Source organism: Thalassophryne amazonica, chromosome 2 (genome assembly GCF_902500255.1).
Source record: "Thalassophryne amazonica chromosome 2, fThaAma1.1, whole genome shotgun sequence".
Lineage (NCBI taxonomy): Eukaryota > Metazoa > Chordata > Actinopteri > Batrachoidiformes > Batrachoididae > Thalassophryne > Thalassophryne amazonica.
Window position 1 is genome coordinate 52,807,851 of NC_047104.1, and position 20,217 is coordinate 52,828,067.

Genomic DNA, 20,217 nt, shown 5'->3' on the forward strand with positions numbered 1-20,217 from the left:
CAGTGTCTCCACTCCTTCAGGGCCTCCTTAACCACCAGGAGTTCCGGTTACCCACGTCATACTTCCGTTCTGCAGGAGACAGACACCGGGAGAAAAAGGAGCATGGATGGAGTTGGTTGTCATCCTCAGTTTGCTTTGATAGTATGGCTCTGATTCCGATGTCAGAGGCATCAACCACCACAATGAACTGGCAGTCCAGGTCTGGCTGGGTGAGAATCGTGTGCAGAAGAAAAATAGTGCTTGAGTGAGTTGAATGCTGTATCTGCCTCGAAAGATCAGATGACAGAACTTTAGGGGATGTGAGTGCTGTAAAATGGAGTAGTGATCTGGCTGAAGTTGCAAATGAATGCCTGAAAAAATTTGCAAAGCACAAAAATTGCTGCAGATGTTTATCGTGGTGGGCATGGGCCACTGTTGTGACTGCCTTGACCTTGGCAGGGTTGGGTTTTATATGATTCTAAAGAAGATGTGACTGAGAAATTAGATGGTTTCTTGGTGAAAATCACATTTTTTTTTTTCTGATTTGACAAATAGTCAGTTTCTCAAGTGCCTGATGGATGTGGAGGGTGTGTTCGGCGGGGTCCTTCAAAATGATGAGAATATCATCTAAGTAAACAAACACAAACCAGTTGAGGAAGTCAAGTAAACATTGTTAACCTAGGCTTGGAATGTTGCGGGAGCAATTCGTTAGACTGAAGGGCATGATGAGGTGCTCAAAGTGACTGAGAGGGCTGTTAAAAGCGGTCTACCATTCATCTCCCTCCTGGACTCGGACAGGTGGTAAGCATTACGCAAGTCCAGTTTTAGTAAATATGGCTGCCCCGTGCAGGGAGTCATATGCTGAATCAAGGAGGGGCAGTGGGTACCAGTTGCGGACCTGATGGCATTCAATCCCCGAATGTCAATACAAAGTGCAGAGTACTATTCTTCCTCCTGAGCAAGAAGAAGCTTGCCCCCAGTGGTGAAGAGGAAGGTCAAATCAACCCAGCTGCCAGGGAGTCCCGGATATAATGCTCCATTAATTCCCTCTCCAGACATGAAGATTGTATAAGCAGCTCAAGGGAAAAGTCCTTAGGTGTAGGCATTTATAAGCTCTGCTTCACACTATCCCTTTCAGTTCTCACCATCCATTTATAATCATACTCAATTTTGTACTGTCATTTTCTGTGAATCTGAATTAAATGATTGAATTATGGACATGATTGATTAAATGATGAGGTGACACCTGACTCAGAGGAATCTGATTTAATAGATTTTCACTAGATCTTTACAACTGGGCATTTGATAAATTTTGGGATAAAATATATCAAATTATAATAGGTAAATATTTCTCCTGCTTTATTGTCAGCTATGATTCTAAGTGTTCCACACGTCGCGAATAGGCATATATGCCTAATGGGCCTCATGTATCAATGTGGCACACTTGTGGCGTACATTTACGGTGTAAATTTGAAGTACACCAAAGTTGCCGTGACATGTATCAAGCAGTGCGCACCTGCCCATTTCCAGCGTACGCCTGACGTGACCTTGATAAATGCGGCAGGTGAAAACAATCGTAATTATAATAAACACGCCCATAAATATTCAGACTCCGCTTCAGACATACCCTCATTTTACGACATGGAAGCCGGGAAGACGGCAAAGAAAAAGAACCCACCAATCACGACGCGTGCCAGTAGAGCGTCAAAAGCAGCCGTCGCATCAATTGTTTTGTAGTATAATCAAAAAAGTGTTACAGTGGTCCCTCGCTTATCGCGGGAGTTACGTTCTAAAAATAGTCCGCAAAAAGCGGAAGTCCGCGATGTAGTCAGCTTTATTTTTTTTTTTACAATTATTATAGACATTTTAAAGCTGTAAAAACCCTGTAAAACCACTTTATACACTTTTCTCAATCAGGCAATAACATTTTCTCACTTTTCTCTCGTGTGTAAACATTTCTCAAAGGTTCAAACCTTAGTAGGAAATTAGACCAAACTGTTTTCAGGCCCAAACATTTGTTTGAGAAATAAAAATAGAACGTTTTCCTATAAATAATTATGATGGCTTTTAGAACTAACAAATTTAATTTTAACGATCAACGTACGAGGTTGGACACATAAGAAATTACTAATAGTGGGACTGACCAGTATTTCACAGATCGCGCCTCTGCGTCCTGACGCCGCGCCTTTTTCCACTCACACCTCGCTGCAGGTGTGTTTCCGAGTGACAAACACAGTTATGAGTAGTTGTTGGCGCTCTTTTTTCTTCTGGGCGAGAAGATTTTATAAACAGACACGCAGAACACAGAACACTGTAAAAAAAAAGCATGCAAAATTGGACTAAAAACTCAGTGAAACGGCGAGGCCGCAAAAGGTGAACCGCGTTATAGAGAGGGACCACTGTATTCGCTTTTCACATGTCAATAATTCTTGACGTGGATATTTGCTCGCTCAATTAATAAGACACGCCTAATTTTTCAGATTTCTTTATTCTTAAAATGTATTTCTTTATTTATTTTATTGTAACAAACGAATGGAGAAAACAAAACCTGATTGCAGCACGGGCGAAGGGAATGACAACACTACAGTGTAATAATCAATTTCATTGTCTAAACGATCACACCACATAAGTTAAGCTCAGCGCTGCTCTGGCTCCAGGCTCTGGAGAAAAGGCAAGCAGTGCTTTCTTTGCGTTCAGTGCTGTGTCCACGGATCGTGCTCGATAGACCAGCAATCCGCAAAAGCGGGATTTGTATTGATTATTATGTAGTATAATCAGGAAAGTGTTATTTATGTAACATATGCATTGATTTGTATAATGGCACTGTTTATCATGTTGATCAGTTTCATTTTTTATGTGGATTCCAGTGCTGGTTTATTTTGGTGTATAATTTACGCCACCTCTCGACCTAGTGTATATTTTCAGCGCAGCGTACGCCAACGACCACATTGATAAATGCCAAGTAGCGCAGCCGTTTTGGCGTATACCCCATATACGCTTAAATATCGCCGTACGCACGTTGATACATGAGGCCCATTGTGCGTATGTATACATGTATTTCTCTTACTCAGGTGTGGCTTTAGCATGGCACAATATATAGCAAAATCAACAAAGAAGTGCATGAGTTGTCGATTCTTGAATATATTTTGAAAAATGTATGCATTTTCTGTCTTGTTCTTGTTTGCTCAATTAATGATCAAAAATTTACAACCCCAATAACAATGAAGTTGGGACGTTGTGTAAAATGTAAATAAAAATAGAATACGATTTGCAAATCTTCTTCAAACCTATATTCAATTGAATAAACCACAAAGACAAGATATTTAATGTTCCAACTGATAACATTATTGTTTTTGTGCAAATATTTGCACACTTTAAATGGATACCTGCAACACGTTTCAAAAAAGCTGGGACAGTGGTATGTTTACCACTGTGTTACATCACCTTTCCTTCTAAAGCACCGGGCAACAGCGCGTGCGACAGCGGCGACAGGTTGCCATGTAATCCCTATGGAAAGATGCATTGTGGCACCAAGCCACGCAACGCAGCGCAATGGACGCGAATGAAGCAATTTTGAGCGATTGTCGCATTTGTGTCTCGATATCGCATTGCGTCGTGTTGTCCTCCTCCCCAAGTTGAAAATCTGAACTTTTTCGTCTTGTCCCGCTGCGATGACCAATCAGGGACTGGATATATAGTGATGTGGAGATGTCTGGATTTTGACTGAGTTGAATGTGAACATGTCCTGTCTCTGGCAGCCAGCCTGTGAGCAGGACCTATGTCCCTTTTGTCCTTTATTTCACAATTATGACAGAGTTTTTGGGGGAGCAGCAGCCCCACAGCAGCGGCAGCGGACAGTTTTTTTTTTCATGTGCGCACGCGATGCGAATTGTCGGTGAAGATTATTTTATTTATTAACTACACAGATGTAAAACAAATAAAACAAATGGTGACTTGTTTATAAACACAATTATGACAGAGAGCAAGCAGCAGCACCGCAGCAATGGCAGCAGACAGGTTTTTTTTAATTGTTTACATGTGCGCGCTTTGTGAACGGGACAGGAGGTCCTCAAACTGGGTCCTGCAGAGGCAGAAGGACCGCTGAAAGCGGCCATCATCCAGACGCAGTTCCTGAAGCAAATAATGATACTCCCTGAATTTGGGAATGTCCAGTGGTGGGCACACTTCCGATAATCCGAAGATAATGTTTTCTTTATCGGATTATCTTTTTAGATAACTTTAAAACCATTATTGGACCAATTATCTTCCCATTAATCTTTGTCGATAACTTTTAAACCGATAAACAAAGCTGAACAGCGACAAGCATTTTTAAAATTAGTTTAGCACTCACCTGGTTAAAGTTTTGTAACAGACGCACAGCTATAACCTTTGCAAACAGAAGAGAACCGCTTATATAAAAGCATCTCAATCCTCTGCAGACAAGGAGAAACAGCCCCCCCCTCCAAAAAAAAAAACAAAAAAAACATTTCCTTTAACACCATACCAATAGGCTGGCGATATCACCTAAGTCATCTAGAGGCATACATTTTTAACTTATGGTTCAAATTTTAACCAAACAATTTTGGACAAGTTATTTAAAATTACTGTCATGTCTGAAGTTTTATTAAGTGAAAATATCAGATATATGTTTTAGTTTTAAAGTAATGTGCTAATTTTTAAGGTTTTGTGAGCACATCCTGTGACCCGCAATGCATTTTGGGTAGGATGATGTAATCTCAGTACATCACGACAGGACAAATGCATTTCAGACACTCTGTTCAGGCTCCACGGATAACAGCATTAAACTCTAGTGCCTAAAACTCTCTTGAATATATTCTCTGCGTTATAGATGTTGGTTTTATTTGCGTTTTGTTAAATTCCACGCATTTTAAATGTAGCAGACAGGGATTTACTGTATCTGGAATTTTGTTTTCAAGGCCTCTACTGCCATCTACTGGTCAGTAGTGTTCACTAAGCATGTGGGAACCAGTAGATAGCAGTGTTCTATTTATTTTGACCCCGGTTATGTCAGATGATTGTCAAATCAACTTTTTGGCTTTGCAAATGGCTTTTTTTTGTGTGCAATGAATGTATACATTATACAAGTTTCACTTTTTTAATGGAATTACAACCTTATTTCTTTTTCAAATTCTCCCATTTTTTGCATCCAGCCTTATTTCCTTTAGAAATTTCCTTGACAAATAATATCAGTCTATTAGGATGTCAGGTTATGTGTTACACATATACATGTGTGTGTATATATTTTCCAACTTATTCCCATTGATGAAACTTTTCATTTTCTGCCTGAAAGCTTATTAGATGAGTGTGTTCAAGGCTCTGTTTGTTTACAAAATACACACACGTTACAGACCTTGAAATCCAACAGCAGGGATTGATATTATCCAAAGATTTATGAACATACAAATTAACGTCCTTACACTTTATCATGATTTTCTCCGTTGTGAGATATAAAAGTGTCTTATCGTAGCGTTCGTGTGTATGTGCATTATAACGCAGTGCACGAGCGACGTTATGATATTCTTCAGAATGACAACATACGCAACATGCATCCAGCAGAATACACGCTGCTGTCATAGACAATTGCCTGTAAAGTTTTTTGGCAAGTTATAACTTTCTAAACAGCGTAATTTGTAATGAAAGCCGTTTCATTTGTGCGGCTCTTTTGGCGCCATGTTTGTTTTTTCAGAGACAGCAGTAAGCTCCTCCTACCCCTCCAAATGGAGGGATTTGTAGCCCTTCGCCTTCCCCTCCGCCTCGCTCCAAAAAGAGAGACTCAGCCAGTGTTTAGCAGAGGCACTTTTACCCAGAATCCTTTGCGATCTGTCTCTTTGTTACAAAACCTCAGAATTAGTGCATTATTCAACATTAAAAGATACATGTTATATTTTAACTTTATACAAATGACATAATTGACATAATGGAGTTATTCTATCGGTATTAATGTTATTTATAATCAAAACCATAAGTCAGCATGACTTTATTTTTCAAGACCTGCGCCTGACCGGAGTGTCTTAATTGATAGAGAGTTGGCTTTATGGCTGCTGTTTGAGTGCCTCTGTGCTGGGAGCGCTGTAGTAAACAAGAGCTTCCAGCAGGGGCTAAATGTTGAAAGAAAAGTGTGGTTACATTGTTGGGATCTGTTGTTGTTTTTAATATTATTATAAGCTATTAAATTTGTTCTACTACTAGTTGTAGATGTGTCAGAAGTAATATTGGAATTTATCTGTTATCGGTTATCTGTAACTTCTGATACATTTTTGGGTGGTTTATTGTTTTATCTTTATCGAAAATAACTTTTCAGTTATCTGATTATCTGTTATCGAAGTTAATTTTTTGGTTATCTATGCCCACCACTGGGAATGAAATGTGTTGCAGGCATCCATTTCGAAATGAGCAAATATTTGCAAAAAAGCAATAAAGTTTATCAGTTTGAACATTAAATATCTTGTCTTTGTGGTGTATTCAATCGAATATAGGTTAAAGAGGATTTGCAAATCATTGTATTCTGTTTTTTTTTTTTTTTACATTTTACACAATACCCCAACTTCATTGGAACTGGGGTTGTATTTATAGGGACACAAAATATCTGTAGTCAGGAAGAATATTTTTTCAGTATTCACATTTTGCATTTTACTATCTGTGGATAATTCATAATTTTCGGCAGATTCAAGTTTTGGAGGTTAACAGCTGTCACTCAACTGGCCATGCCGCTAATGTATTCGGATAACTTGATTTTAGTGAACGTGATAGTGAACATGATGATAATAAACTCTGAAACACAATAAATACATATTTAAATTATGCCACTGGCTTTGATATTACATGTATTTTGATCCAAGTTGTTTTCATTTCTTCATTTTACTTGAGCGAAGCATTGTGCAACAGTACGTTCAAAGATGTTGACAATACACATTGCCCCCCCCCCCCCCACCCGCAAAAAAAAAAAAAAAAACGACAGTACCCATGGCCAGTATTTGCATTCTTTTTCAAACAGTTCATTCTCTGACTAATGTAATGTGGTCACTGCATTTATTTATTCATTTATCTTTTCCATTATGCATTCTAACCAGCGGGTATTTCTGCTAGTAAAAAATAATGGAAACAGCATTATGCATTTATATAGTGGTTGTGTGCCCAAAGGTTTCACAGCATCAATAAAATAAAGGAGTATGCAACAAAGCATTGACATTCAAAACAATAAAACACCAACCTAGTAATAAAAACAAAATCAGGAATGTTAAAATTAAGAATAATACATACTCGCAAACGCACTGCCTGCAAAGGATGCTTACTTTATGGGCTTCCTCTAAAGTCCAGATTCACTTGAATCATTCACCCTGATCCTGTTACTAACCCAGGAGTCACGAGCCTGTGGTCTCAATTAACCTGGATCATGGTACATCTTACTGCCAACACCGGGTGATGTATACAAATTAAAATGAAAATGCTTCAATCACTCTGCTCCCTAGAACCTGGACAACCTCATTACAACATAACCCAGTCCAGCCGAGTGAATCAGGGGCCCCGATGTCAGTGCGAATCAGAGCGGACTCTGAGTCTTTGACATTGATTGCTCCCTGTGTCTGGACTTGGACTCCTGTGATTTACTGAATCAGTACAAATGAAACATGAAGGGGCACAGATTCAGTAATTGGACCTGGGTGATTGTTACATTTGCACAGTACACAGACTGACAAAACTGCAGATTTACCAACTTCATCCAGTTAGTTGAGTGTTAAATACTGCAAATTAGATTGAACAAGAAAACAAACATTTTAGTTGGGAGCTCGTTTTTTTTTGTGTAGCTAACTGAATGACATAAATATTTATCACAAACTTTACAGCCTAATAGGTCATATTTCAAAGTTTTTAACTAGATGTGAATGGAATGATTAATTTCATTATTCAAAAGTATAAATGCAATTTATAGTTGTAGACAGGGTTATAGAGCAGGCAGCCCAGTGGGATCATAGTTGAACTACCAGTATGTAAACTGTGTGTGTGTGTGTGTGTGTGTGTGTGTGTGTGGTGTGTGGTGTGTGTGTGTGTGTGTGTGTGTGTGTGTGTGTGTGTGTGTGTGTGTGTGTGTGTGTGTGTGTGTGTGTGTGTGTGTGTGTGTGTGTGTGTGCATGCCCCCAGTCCTGCGTTCATGTCTGTGTCTTGTGGTTACTGTCCTGTCCCGTCATTGTCGGTCATCCGTGTGCATCCCCTTTGCGGTTCTTCCTTTGTCTGCGTCCTTGGTCTGTCTCTCTGTGTTGTTGGGATCAGTCCTCTGTGTCTGTGTTGTGTCATCATGTTCCCCTTGCCCCTTGTCCATCTGTTCATCTTATGTTACCCCGGTTTGCACTGTAATTTACTTTTGACTTCCACGTTATCTTTCTGCTTGAGTTCTTGATTTCGTTTTTGGTTGTCATACAATTCCTGTTATAGTTTGATTATTTGTCTCTTTTGCACTCTTCATGTGTTATTAGTTCTTGGTGTTGTGCTTTCCCTGATTTTGCACCTTGCACATTTGTGAGTTCCAGGTTCATTTTCTGCATTCATTCCTTGATTTAGTTTGTGGTTATTGTTTAGTTCTTATTGTTCTTTGATTGCCTCTTTTTATATGTCAGTTCATCTTGTGAGTTTTCCCTTATGTTACACTTTTTACACCTTCGAGTTCCACGGTTGTTTTTACTTTTATGTATTTGGAGCTATATTTTGGTTTTGTGATTTTTGATGTTTAATTATTATGTTTCATCTTCTCCTCACCTTCTGATGGCTGTTTAGTTTTTTGTCACCTTCAGTTTGTTTTGTCATGTGTGTGTCTCTGCTTCACACACCTGTTGTTTATTTGTTCATTAGTTTGTTTGGGTAGTTAAGCCTTCACCTGTCCCCTGTTCAGTTGACAGGTGTTTCACATTGCTTCCTGTTGATTGTGAGTATTCTGAGATTGCCTGTTTTTCTTCATGTGCTTCTGTGTAATCACTAGTGTGTTAGATTCACTCCTAGTGGCTGTTTGGACTCTTCTCGTGTGTAATTTTGGACCCTTTTTCCGTGCCTCATTTTTGCCATTGTTTGGATTGTTTGTCATTATTGGGACAATAAATCACCTGGGTGTTTGCCCTTACCTCATCGCTGCCTGCATTTTGGGTTCAGCTCAACTTATTTAAACAATTAGTTCATTTCATTGTCACACTACTTGTCCCTGTCCTTGGGAAAACTTAAACTGCATTGTCTTCTGTTCTCCCCGCAGGTGTGAATTTATTTCTTCCTTGGTTGTGGAAGTAACCTGCATCAGACTGCCGTCTCACCCAGAAGAAATAGACTCTCATCCACTTCACTCTGCGAAAACCAGGGGATAAACACCAGCACCAACGGGCCTCGAGGCCTAAACAGGACTTATTCCATCTTGTTAACAGTAGACTGGTGTTCACTGGTAGGATTTCTGTGCTCTTATTAATACTGATTTAAGCAAGTCAAAGAACTTGTAAAACCTGGATTGATATAGTGAGCAACTCAGAAGAATTCAGATCAATAAAGTAAGTTAAGTTCACATCAACAAGTATGTCGAGTTTATCTTCAGCCTCCTCATATCACTGGTGTTTGGTGTAGCTCAATTCCTGCAAGAATGTACAGTAGCTGTTATTTGGTGTAAATTCTTTCAGTTCTCACTCAGGGTTGCCACAGTGGATTTGATATGGATCAGCATGTTGACTTGGCAGGTTTTTACACTGGATGCTTTGTCGAACAAAACTCCACATCACATGGAGAATGGGCATGGTGGGCCGAACCTGGTAAACCTCTATTTTGGAAGCAAGTGAGATGACCACTTTACCCCACACTGCCCAGATGTCAAATGGTGCATTAGATGCTAAAATTGTTCAAATCTTCATTGATGAATTTATGTTGAAAATGTTTTTTTCATGCCTTGAAACAAAATTATTAGGAATTTTTAACAGCTGATAATCAGTGAATGACCTGTCAGCTCCCCCAAAGCTACATTAACCTGTCCTGTCCCAGAAGTTCTGCCATTTCCCTGCAGCAGATGTACTGTAATGGTGCAGAAAGCAGTGAAGCATGCAGCGGGTGTGTCTTGGGATCCCATCACATACACTGCAGAGAGCCTCATGCACCACAGGGAATATGTGAAAGGAGCAGAGAGAGCGAGCGGCGAGGGCTCAGGGTCAGTGTGCATTCTGCTGTTCAACGCTCCAGATGTGCAGTTTTGCTTATTCAGCATTTCACCTAAAGCCACGGTGTTACAACAACAAGGCTTCCACTTTTTTCCCCACAAAAGCAGCAGTTTCACATTGGAGTTCAGCTCATAATAGAGCTGCAGCTCTCAGGGAATCTTTACATCCATTTTGACTATTTATCACTATTTTACTTGACATGATGATTACTTTCTATATTGTACCATTGCTATAACTATTCTGACAGCAACGTAATACCTATTTGCTTGAAATGACATTGGCTTTAGTGACTAATGGCATAATTCTAACACTGACAGTTCATTAATTACACAATAAGTTGTCGAGTAAACAGTTCTGAGTAGAAGATGGAGATCAGCAGGTGAGGATCAAAAAACATTCTACATCCATATTCTGAAGCTACTTATTTCAGTTAACCCTACAGTTACCTTAGTACCTTAGCATGATTGATGGGCATTACGGGGGCATGGCCAGCTCATGGTTACTTGGTGTTGATGTACACAATCTTAGATGATATATTATAAAGGATGAAAAAAAAACACACTATGGCTATGAGTTTTTGTCCCTGCTTGACTACTTTAACCCTCTGGGGCCGACGCCGTCATATACGACAGCTAAGACCAAGCTTTACTACAAGTAAATTATAAATAACTTTTGAATGATATGAGATAGAAACTTACTTTTTTTTTTTTTTGCTGAAAAGTTAACTCCGTGGACCTTCGTCTTTGTACTCCTCATAGAAGCTGTGTCATGACATGCACAATGTGAGTGTCCAATCGGAATTGGTTCACCGTCACATGGTTTTCCAAAATCCAATCGTAGGGCAGATTTACCTCACGTGAAAATCCAAAGATCATTTTCAGGAGTGATATGTTACTAGTTGGCCCGTTTGAATAGCCTCCTGGGTGCTCCAATGAGTACACACTATTAGTACATACTCAGTGTGCCCGGCGCCATTAGGCACAGCGATCAGTGAAAGCAGGAGCACACGGAGAGCCTCTGATGACAATCTCACGTGCTCAAACAAAGCGTGTGTAACTATCAGTGGTGGGCACAGATAACCAAAAAATTAACTTCGATAACAGATAATCAGATAACTGAAAAGTTATCTTTGATAAAGATAAACCACCCAAAAATGTATCGGAAGTTACAGATAACCGATAAATTCCAGTATTGTCTCTGGTACATTTGCAACTACTAACAAACTGAATTTGAGTTTTAACACCACGATGGCTTCTGGTAGTATCAAAAGTGACAACAGACCCAAACAATGAACCAACACTTCTGTCTTTGAACATCTTGCCCCCTGCTGGAAGCTCTTGTTTACTACATGGCTTCCAGCACAGGCGCAAGCTGAGAATAGCCACAAAGCCCAGCTCTCTACCAAATCACAATGCTCCGGACAGGTGGAGGTCTAGGAAAATAAAGCCCTGCTGAGTTATGATTTGGTGTATAAATAAAATGAATACTGATAGAATAACTCCATTCATGTCAGTTCTGTCATTTGTACAACGTTAAAATATAATATATATATTTTAATGTTGAATAATTCTGAAGTTTTGTAAAAAAAAAAAAAACAGACAGATCGCAAAGGATTCTGGGTAAAATGTGCCTCTTCTGCTAAACACTGATTGGTTGAGTCATTCATTATGTAAACCAACACGTTAATGTGACGTGTGTCATGTGTTGCTGTTTACAGATAAATGTGCTTTTGTAAAATATTCCATTTTTTTGTTTGTAAAAACAGGCATTTTTACGGAGCCCTGGAAGTGTCATCACAAAATGTTTTGCATGTGGAGAGAATGTGCGCTCATTTTATAATATTGTGCACTCATTTTATATTGTGCGCATGTTTTATGATGTTGTGCACACATTTTATGATGTTGTGCACACGTTTTATTATATTGTGCACACATTTTATGATATTGTAAAACGTGCACTCAATATTGTCTTGACACATAAATGTTGGCTATTCGCCCTATTGACGTTTCAAATCCCGCAAAACCTCAAAGAGGTCGCCGTGCTGCGAGATCTCAGTAACATTGAGAACTGCATTGAGACGCTCTGATCACGCTGCACTTTAAACGCTGCACACGGACAACACCATTAACATCGCAACATAAAACTATTTTTATATTGTGCCCAAAACTCTCATGAATATATTCTCTGGGTTTATAGACATTGTTATTGCGTTTGTTTTATGTAAACATGTGAGAATCACAGGCTGTCTCTCTGTTATTTTCAATGGGAGCTGCTGTGAGCTACAATCACTTCCTGATCATGTCATTCTGGGGGAAAGTGAAGTTTGCTCTTTAACATCTTGATTATTGTTCTTTGCAACACTGTTTGTCCTCTTTGTTCGAGACTAATATATATAATGTGTCTGAAATTCGGTTCGCGTTTATTAAATTCCACGCAGATTAAACGTAACAGAAAGGGATTATTTGTTATAATTGTTTTAGCAAGTTTTCAGGGTATCATGCAGCAGTCTCTTATTAACGTGATGAAAAGCATAAAAAAAATTACAACTGTCATCGTGTTGATTCTCTATATGTTGTTTGACTGCAGCGACTCTCTGGCACACAAGGGATTATGGGATATGTCAATAGGGCGAATGAACACTAATGGCCAGTAGATGGCAGTAGAGACCTTGAAAACGTGCCAAAACAAAATTCCAGATAATCCATGTCTGCTACATTTAAGATGCGTGGAATTTAATAAACGCAGACACAATAACAACGTCTATAAACCCAGATAATATATTCACGAGAGTTTTAGGCACTAGAGTTTAATGCTGTTGTCCATAGAGCCTGATCAGAGTGTTTCAAATGCATTTCTCATGTCGTGAACATACTGAGATTACCCTATCCTACCCATAATGCACTGCAGAGCACAGCATATATCCACACTAAAACCTTAAAAATCAGCGCATTACTTTAAAACTAAAACATATATCTGATATTTTCACTTTATAAAACTTCAGACATGACATTAATTTAAATAACTTTTCTGAAATTAGTTTGGTTAAAAGTTGAACCAGTATGGGGTGTTTTTGTGGGACCAGTTCTCCTTTGTCTGCAGAGGATAGAGCGGTTTCTTCTTAAAGCAGCTCTTCTCTGTTTTGCAGAGGGTAGAATTGAACATCAGCTATGAAACATTTAGCAGGTAGATGCTCAACTGATTTTAAGTTTTATAAATATTTGTAGCTGTTCAGCTTTACCACTTTATCGGTCTAAAAATTATCGGACAAAAATTTATCGCAAGATAATTAGTCCGATAATGTTTTTAAAGTTATCTAAAAAGATAATCCGATAATGAAAACATTATCTTCGATAATTATTGGATTATCGGAACTGTGCCTACCACTGGTAACTATCAGGATTGCTCCACTAGTTTGCATGCGAATGTTACTGGATAACTCTGTTGCTTTCTCTGCATAAAGCACTGTTTGCCATATCAATGGACAACAATACGCATAGACCGTTTTGTATATATTGTTCAAAATGTGCATTTGTGTTTATTGTTTGAACCTTTTTGTTGTGGTCTTTCACACAAGACCTCAAATTACCTTTATAAAGTGTCAAAACAGTTGTTTATTATAGTATGCTGTGTGTTTTGAATAAATGTGTGTGGAAAATTAGTTTTCACTTTATTTTTTCCTTGCCTGTTTTTGATTGTAAACCTTTATTACACGTAAAAAAAACACAACAAAAACATATATATTCTGAAAGCACAGGTTGTCCTGAAAAAAGAGACATAAAACTTGATTGTGGGATACAGCCGGAGGTCGATGATCAACTTTGTAGTCGTATCATCTGACCTTCGGCCACTTGTCTCGGACACTTGAGTGAAGAGAGGGACAGAGCTGTTGACCGATCACCACCTGGTGTTGAGTTGGATCCGCTTGGAGGGGAGGAAGCCGGTCAGACCTGGCAGGCCCAAACGTATCATAAGGGTCTGCTGGGAACGACTGGCGGAACCCTCTGTCAGCGAGGTCTTCAACTCCCACCTCCGGGAGAGCTTCTCCCAGATCCCGGGGGAGGTTGGAGACATTGAGTCTGAGTGGACCATGTTCTCCACCTCCATTGTTGATGCAGCCGCTCATAGCTGTGGTCACAAGGTGTCTGGTGCCTGTCGCGGCGGCAATCCCCGAACCTGGTGGTGGACGCTGGAAGTAAGGGATGCCGTCAAGCTGAAGAAGGAGTCCTATTTATCTTTGTTGGTAGGTGGGACCCCGGAGGCAGCTGACAGGTACTGGCAGGCCAAGCGTGCCGCAGCCGGTGCGGTCGCAGAGGCAAAAACTCGGGTCTGGGAGGAGTCCGGGGAGGCCATTGAGGAGGACTATCTTTCGGCCTTGAAGAGATTCTGGCAAACCGTCCGGTGCCTCAGGAGGCGGAAGCAGCTCTCCACCCGCACTGTTTATGGTGCGGGTGGGGAGCTGTTGACCCTGACTGGGGATGTTGTCGGGCGGTGGAAGGAATCCTTCGAGGATCTCCCCAATCTCCCCAATCCCAACATCACGTCTGTCTGATGTTGACCCACTCTATGCTCTGTAGCTTGGCTTCAGCCAGAACGCTGATGTTGGTACCCTGGTCTTCCCACGGGATGTGAAGGATTCTCCTGAGACAGTGTTGGTGGAATTGCTCGAGGGTTTTCAGGTGGCAGCGGGAGGTGGTCCAAGACTTAGATCTGTACAGCAGGGTTGGCATGACAACATCTTCGTAGACAAGTATTTTCGTGTCATCTTGAAGGTCACTGTTGTGGAAAGCAGGGGTACAAAGCTGGCTGAATGCAGTTTCTGCACAACTTGACTCACGTTGGATTTTATCATCGATGTCAATGCTTGATGACGCTTGGCTATCCAGGTATGGAAAGTGGGTCACATTCTCCAGTACCGATGTGTGCAGTTTCACAGCAGGAAGATATCTGTAAGAATGGCCTATATTTCAAAATAAATGTCTACAGTATTTTTTTAATGGACCCCAGGTGTACAGATTAGTAAGTTTCACAAAGTGTACTGATGAAGGTTAAAAAGGACCTTTCAGTGTTCAGCCATTTGAAGAGTTTTATGTAACACACTTTAATCAGTTATCAATTAAAATGACTACAGATTTCAACTTGTGATATACAAATTCTTTTCACATTAAATGATTAATCATCCATTCAGAAATAAATAATTTATTCATGAATGCAGGTAAAGTATAATTTACTCAGCTTGTTATCAAAGATGTAAAAATGTTCTTTAGATTGTAAAGCATGAGTCTCTTCCTCACGCTCACTTTGTAAGGCTACCAAGTGCAATTTATTTACAGGTCATGAAAGTCATGTACTGACAAAATAAATAAATAAATCATTTTTGGCACATAAAGGTTGGAAAATGTCATAAGCTGAAAGAAACGAGCAGCGGCACAAACAGAACCATGAATAATGTATGTCCACACACACACTGTACACCCACACAAAACAAATGCTGTCAAATAAATGCTTGATTATAATGTATGAAATGTTTCTGATCACTCAGCTGAAAAACTAATTTCATTTTCTCATTAGAAATCTCTGCCCGCGGCTCATTCTCATGTCAATGTTTATTACTCTGAAAACAGAAAATTAAAATCATCAGCTCCCCCCGAGTCGGAGCCGTGAATGACTAAATTTATGTGTGAGAGAGTCACCAGAGAGGAAATATTAGAAAGAATGAACTATTTATTTATACTGTAGGACTCCATCTCATTTTACAAGCAGGCGATTTATAGCCCACATGACCTGTCTCTCTCCAGAAATTTGTTGCTATACAGTCGTCCGTTTTGATTTGAGATCAGATGCCATAGTTTGTGTGTAAGTCAATGAACACATTTGTAAAAGTTGCCATGTTTTAAATTGAACTATGTTTTAAACTACAGTGTGCAATTAAAATTTTATGAAAATTTAATTGAGTTTGCCGTTTCTGAGTGAATCCAAAATGGAGGCAGTAACCAAAACAGGTCAGGTGATTGCAAAGGTGATTTATTTTCCAAGCGGTGGCTGCTACTGGTCTGTCAAAAAGGGGAAGCTCATTGTCGGCTTACATCATAAAATTTATCAATTTAATTATATGTAAATTCAAATATGTAAAATGGTCATAACAGTCCCTAGTTGCCACATTTCTCTATGTATTGTGGAGTTGCTTCAGGAAGGGCATCCGGCATTAAAACTTGTGCCAGAATCAACATGCAGGTCCACCTTGGATCTGATGTGGTGACCCCGAGTGAAAACAAGGAAACGGCCGAAGGGAGTTAGTTTTACAAGAATATTATTAATGTTTTTAAACAAAAAAAATCATCAAATATTTCAAGACGCACATAGCTTCTTTATCATTAAACATACATAAGAGAGTCTGACACCGTTACTGGAGTCTTGCACAGGCATAGAGTTTTTAAACAAGCTAATTGCAGGCAAGTTATTGAAATTAACATCACGTCTGTCGTTTTACAAAGTGAAAATATCAGCTATATCTTTTAGTTTTAAAGTAATGCACTAATTTTGAAGGTTTTAGCTTTTAGACACACATGCCACATTTCATTATGGGTACATTAGTTTCATGACGTCAGTGGTTGGCTGGTATGGGTATAACACACAGTTACTGAAACGTGTGGTGGGTTTTACAAATAAATCTGTACTTGTAAATATGTAAATTTTTTTCACTTGTAAAAAAAGGCAATTTGAAAACTGAAAATTCTGTTTGTTAAGTCCATCACTTTTAGCGAATGTGTGGCTGCCCACATTGCCATGAACACTGCCATCTACTGGCATAACTGTGTTACCACTAGATGGCCATGCTTGGTGTAGAAAGCCAAATTTCTTGCCAGGGGTGTAACTGCTATGGTATGGACCCCTTCACACATAGTACGAATAAGTACAAATCAGGGACAATCATGGCGGAACATTTCGTATGAGCGACACATGAAAACATCAAGCCGACAGGCAGGTGTGCATGATCCCGCTGCGACGGTATCGTGCATGCACTGATGTCAAATGAGCAGAACACAGTGCAAGCAGCTGGGACGTATTGCACCACATTGTGCCACTGATGTGGAGAAAATAAAATAAAACCAGCTGTATAAATAAAGTGAATATCACTAGGTTGATATTAGATAGATAGATAGATAGATAGATAGATAGATAGATAGATAGATAGATAGATAGATAGATAGATAGATAGATAGATAGATAGATAGATAGATAGATAGATAGATAGATATAGATAGATATATACGAGGGCTGTCCGTAAAGTATAGGTCCTTTTTATTTTTTTCAAAAACTATATGGATTTCATTCATATGTTTTTACGTCAGACATGCTTGAACCCTCGTGCGCATGCGTGAGTTTTTCCACGCCTGTCGGTGACGTCATTCACCTGTGAGTACTCCTTGTGGGAGGAGTCGTCCAGCCCCTCGTCGGAATTCCTTTGTCTGAGAAGTTGCTGAGAGACTGGCGCTTTGTTTGATCAAAATTTTTTCTAAACCTGTGAGACACATCGAAGTGGACACGGTTCGAAAAATTAAGCTGGTTTTCAGTGAAAATTTTAACAGCTGATGAGAGATTTTGAGGTGATTCTGTCGCTTTAAGGACTTTTCACGGTGCGAGACGTCGTGCAGCGCTCTCAGGCAGCGTCATCAGCCTGTTTCAAGCTTAAAACCTCCACATTTCAGGCTCTATTGATCCAGGACGTCATGAGAGAACAGAGACGTTTCAGAAGAAGTCGGTTTCAGCATTTTATCCGGATATTCCACTGTTAAAGGAGATTTTTTTAATGAAAGACGTGCGGACGGGTCAGCGGACGCGTAAAAACACCTCCGTGTTGATAACCATTTGTTAAAATCCAGTTGGCTTTTGATGGCTTTCAGTGGAGTGAGTATATGAGAAATTGTTTATCAGCTGGAGATGTTCCAACTTGTCCTTAAGGCTTTCAGCAGAGGTGTTTTTCCTGTGACGGAGCGTCGCGGCGGCTGCGAGCCGACGCTGCAATCCGCCCGCACGTCTTTCATTAAAAAAATCTCCTTTAACAGTGGAATATCCGGATAAAATGCTGAAACCGACTTCTTCTGAAACTTCTCTGTTCTCTCACGACGTCCTGGATCAATAGAGCCTGAAATGTGGAGGTTTTAAGCTTGAAACAGGCTGATGACGCCGCCTGAGAGCGCTGCATGACGTCTCGCACCGTGGGAAGTCCTTAAAGCGACAGAATCACCTCAAAATCTCTCATCAGCTGTTAAAATTTTCACTGAAAACCAGCTTAATTTTTCGAACCATGTCCACTTCGATGTGTCTCACAGGTTTAGAAAAAATTTTGATCAAACAAAGCGCCAGTCTCTCAGCAACTTCTCAGACAAAGGAATTCCGACGAGGGGCTGGACGACTCCTCCCACAAGGAGTGCTCACAGGCGAATGACGTCACCGACAGGCGTGGAAAAACTCACGCATGCGCACGAGGGTTCAAGCATGTCTGACGTAAAAACATATGAATGAAATCCATATAGTTTTTGAAAAAAATAAAAAGGACCTATACTTTACGGACAGACCTCGTACTTTTAATGTCCCCATGGGGAAATTTGTCTTGGATTTCTCAAAAATCATAACCCATACAAAGATACAGAACAAGACATAAACAGTTCATAACAATAAATAAATAAATACATAAATAAAGAATAAAAAAAAAACATACAAGTACTAAAACCTCCTAATGTGCCTGATTGTTAGCGGTGTTTATTATGATATTTGTTCAGGGCTATGATTGATATAGGAACAAAAGAGTTCCTATATCTATTCAGTCTGCAATGGGGGACTCTGAAACGCCGGCCCGATGGTAGCAACTCGTATTGCATGTGCAGAACATGGGAGGAGTCAGAAAGAATTCTGTCCGCTTGCTTCATCACGCACTGATCAAAAATTGACTGAGGATTGTTATACTGTTTCAAACCAATGATTTTCATTGCTGTGAGAACAAGGTAGTTTAATTTTGATCTTAAGGACACAGGAAGGTTCCCAAACCAAGTGGTTATGCCATATCTTAGAATGCTTTCAAGAACTGCCTGATAAAACAGTAACATAATTTTTTGGTCGACTCCATGAAAACGCAAACGCCGTAGAAAATAGAGTTGTTGATTCAAGCGGGAACATAACATTATATCGTTAATAATATTAACGATAAATAAAAGGGGATGCAATACAGAACCTCGCAGTTAAATAACCGTGGTTAAATAAAAAAATAAATGCCACTCATGTGATTTGAACCTGCAAGCTGTGATTACCAGACAGAAACTTTACCACTGCACTACAATCATTGTCTTATAACAGGAGTGTGAAATGGCTAAAATAAACAAGCAGATAAATGTATTTCAAAAAAAAAAAGGAGAAAAAAGCACCGTGATAACTGACCAAACAGCATTTGTTATGGCGTATTTCTGCTGATACGTGACTGAAAGTGGCATATTTGTCACACTGTTGGCTTGTCATATGGTCCTGCGGCATGTTGCTTACAGGACACACGTGTCCTGTCAGACAGACGTGACAGTCAGATCGCCTGCTGTGTGTACACATGAACTGACAGTCCGTTTCTCCAGCCCGTCGCAATAGTGATATGATTTATGTATGTCCACATGAGGACAGCAAACAGAAACAGGCACATCACAGTGGACAGTTGTGAGTCCATGTCTGTCCAAACATGGTATGTGTTCTCCAGCTGGGACGTCCAGAACCACAGATCTCCGCAGCTGCTCTTGTTGGCGCCCACACCCCCGTCACTTCAGCGCGCACACCAACGTGTCACTGTGTCTGTGTTATGTGAGCTGTCAGTGAGTCTGTGGTCAGCAGCTAACAGGCACCTCCCCATGCTGTGTGCACTCTGACCTGCCTGTCTGGCCCCCCAATGTGATCATGTCTGTGCAGCATATATATCAGCATTTTATGCAAGTGCCCCCCCCCTCCCCCGGGCACACCATGTGTTGGGGGAGCAGCAGGGGAGGGGGCGCGTGACACATGTGCACAG

The 20,217-nt window shown here is 40.1% G+C and overlaps 1 long non-coding RNA gene across 1 annotated transcript in view; it reads left to right on the top strand.

Moving 5' to 3' along the window:
* The window catches only part of LOC117502184, a 46,148-nt gene extending 36,672 nt beyond the window's left edge, over positions 1-9,476 (top strand). Inside the window, exon 6 of the long non-coding RNA XR_004558214.1 lies at positions 9,465-9,476. This is a non-coding gene — a long non-coding RNA (uncharacterized LOC117502184). The remainder of the gene's footprint in view (positions 1-9,464) is intronic.
* Positions 9,477-20,217: the final 10,741 nt, after the last annotated feature.